This window comes from Sapajus apella, unplaced genomic scaffold, assembly GCF_009761245.1.
Source record: "Sapajus apella isolate SASKATOON/1434 unplaced genomic scaffold, GSC_monkey_1.0 scaffold7109, whole genome shotgun sequence".
Classification (NCBI taxonomy): Eukaryota; Metazoa; Chordata; class Mammalia; order Primates; family Cebidae; genus Sapajus; species Sapajus apella.
Genome location: NW_022444033.1, coordinates 425 through 3,421, shown reverse-complemented (window position 1 = coordinate 3,421; position 2,997 = coordinate 425). Strand labels below are relative to the sequence as shown.

The window sequence follows — 2,997 nt, the reverse complement described above, 5'->3', positions numbered from 1 at the left end:
TTAGTGTTTTTATTTTTTGTAGAATTTTTTGCATTTTTAATTCTTTATTTTAAAAATACATTTGCTTGAGTAGATAAACGTTCACAAGAAAATGGAAAAACACAGATTATCTTTTCGGGATAGAGATAATAAGAGGAATCTTGGACAGGCGCGGTGGCACGTGTCTGTACTTCCAGTTACATGGGAGGCTGAGATGGGAGGATTGCTTGAGCCCAGCAGGTGGAGGCTGCAGTGAGCTGAGATCGCACCACTGCACTCCAGCCTGGGTTACAGAGCAAGATCCTGCTTTAAAAAAAAAAAAGGTGGATACATTGACTCACGACTGTAACCCCAGCATTTTTGGAAGCCAAAGCGGGCAGATCGCCTGAGGTCAGGCATTTGAGACCAGCCTGGCCAACATGGTAGACAGTAGAAATCCTTTCTCTATTAAAAATACAAAGCGGTGAGCGGAGCTGGGTGCCGTTGGGTCCCGCCTTCCCGGGCCAGTGTGACGAGGCCTCCGTGTCCCCGTGGCCACCCGCACCTGGCCTGCCGCTGCACTCTCGGCTGCAGCTCTGCTCGGCCCCGCGATGCCGGTGAACATCAGCAAGTGGTCCGGGCCCTTGAGCCTGCAGGAAGTGGACGAGCAGCCGCAGCGCCCGCTGCATGTCACCTGCGGGGGGCGGCGGTGGACGAGCTGGGCGAAGTGCTGACGCCCACCCAGGTCAAGAACAGACCCACCAGGATTTCGTGGGAGGGTCTTGATTCAGGGAAGCTCTACACCTTGGTCCTGACAGACCCGATGCTCCCAGCAGGAAGGATCCCAAGTACGGAGAATGGCATCATTTCCTGGTGGTCAACATGAAGGGCAATGACATCAGCATTGGCACAGACCTCTCCGATTACGTGGGCTCGGGGCCTCCCAAGGGCACAGGCCTCCACCGCTGTGTCTGGCTGGTTTACGAGCAGGACAGGCCACTGAAGTGTGAGGAGCCCATTCTCAGCAACTGATCTGGAGACCACCGTGGCAAATTCAAGGTGGCGTCCTTCCCTAAAAAGTACGAGCTGGGGACCCCTGTGGCCGGCACGTGTTACCAGGCCGAGAGGATTGACTACGTGCCCAAACTGTACGAGCAGCTGTCTGGGAAGTAGAAGGTTAGCTTGGGGACCAGAACAGTCTGTCCTGGAGGCCCCAAGCCATGTTCCCCAGTTCAGTGTTGCATGTGTAACAGATTTCTCCTCTCCCTTCCCCGCTTTGCACAGGCAAGACCTGAGCAGTCAGATGGTGGTTTAGGGTGACTTTTCCTGCTGCCTGGCCTTTATAATTTTAGTCACTCACTCACTCTGATTTATGTTTTGGTCAAATTTGAATTCCATTTTGGGGGATATTTTGGTACTGTGATGGGGTCATCAAATTGTTAATATGAAAACAGCAACCCAGAATGTAAAGAAGAAAAAAATTGGGGGAAAAAGACAAGGTTTGCAGTGATAGGGCAAAGCATCAGAGAATCTTTAAGGCAGGTTAAAAAAAAATAAAGGTTGGCTGCCTCTGCCTTTGTGATCCTGAGTCCAGAATGGGACGCAGTGGGTTTTTATGGTGATGTCGCTCACCTAGACAGCCAGAAGCTGGCGTTGAAGCTTACCCCCAACACGGTGCATCTCAGATGCCTCAATAGGCATCAGTGTCTCGCTCTGGTCCCTTTAAAGAGAGTGGCTTTGCTTTTGTTGCAGCATGGCCATCTTGACCGGTGGCAGTGCTGGCTGACAGCCTAGCAGGAATCCCTATATCTGTGTCTGTTAAATTGATCATTCTTTATGGGAGCAAGAAAAGCTGGTCTGGAGTTGCTGAATGTTGTGTTAATTCTGCTGTTTGCTTCTAGTTGAATAAAAATAGAAACCTGAATGAAAAAAAATACAAAAAACCAGCCTGATGTGGTGGTGCACACCTGTAGTCCCAACTACTCTGGAGGCTGAGGCACAAGAATTGCTCAAACACAGAAGGTGAAAGTTGCAGTGAGCCAAGATGGTGCCACCGCCCTTCAGCTGGGTGACAGAGTGAAACTCTGTCTCAAAAAAAAAAAAAAAAAGAAGAATCTCTCTGTCCCCCACCCTCACTACATTGAAGCTATTTGCCGAAAACTTGATAGTTATTATTGCTGATGATTTCATGGTCACCTCTTTCCTCCTCCAGTGCATCCCAGCCAGCTCTGAGGGTGGAGCAGTGAACTGCGTGTGGTTCCTTCTACTTGGGGATTATGCTGAGAGCTTCACGTCTGAAGAGAGAGCTGTACATATTGGCCACAGAGCCAACCCCAGGCATTACATGTTGGCAAGATAAAGATCAAATGGGTGATCTGTGAGCTCGTAGGTATCAAATCATGTATATGATGACAGTCATGACCCTATTGAGGACTGTGCTGAAATCAAACGTTTTGTATATTCTTCTAAAGTAAGGAGCAGCTGTAAGGTCAGAATTCCCTACCATCTTTCTACCCTAATTTGTTTACATTTATAAAGGTTTTCTTGACCTTTCTTGCTTCTTTGACTTTATTTTACCTTTTGCTGATATATAGCCAAGATTTAAAGCAGTGAAGCAGGTGTTTAGATAAAAGATAACCTCAATTATCTGTGAGGCCAGATGGGAAATACACATGATTAGAATACTGCAATCCAAACAAAACAAATCTATAGTTGTATTTGGTCTTGTAGCCAGCATTTTGCAACTTCTGCTTTAGATTTTCTGTATGTCCTTTGTTTGACACCATCAACTTTTTGAGTACACTAGCACCGCGGTGTGTTGCATGAGGACTTGTTAAAGTCCTGAGAAAGAATTATTTTCCTAGGCCTCGTTTCCCTGCTAGGACTATAGACCTCATTAGCTCCACATGCTGGTAATTCAAATGATCTGATTCCCTTTTAGCTTTTTCTTTCTTTCTTGTTTTCTTTTAAGAAATATTAGGTGGAGCCAACACACCTTATGAGAAAGGTGTTTTAAGTTAGAAGGTATCATTCCTGAGA

The 2,997-nt window shown here is 47.0% G+C and overlaps 1 pseudogene across 1 annotated transcript; it reads left to right on the top strand.

Moving 5' to 3' along the window:
• The first annotated feature begins 554 nt into the window (after positions 1–554).
• LOC116548113 lies at positions 555–1,883 on the top strand (annotated as a pseudogene). Its single transcript, XR_004267314.1, has one exon. The product of XR_004267314.1 is annotated as a phosphatidylethanolamine-binding protein 1 pseudogene (transcript).
• The last annotated feature ends 1,114 nt before the right edge of the window (positions 1,884–2,997 follow it).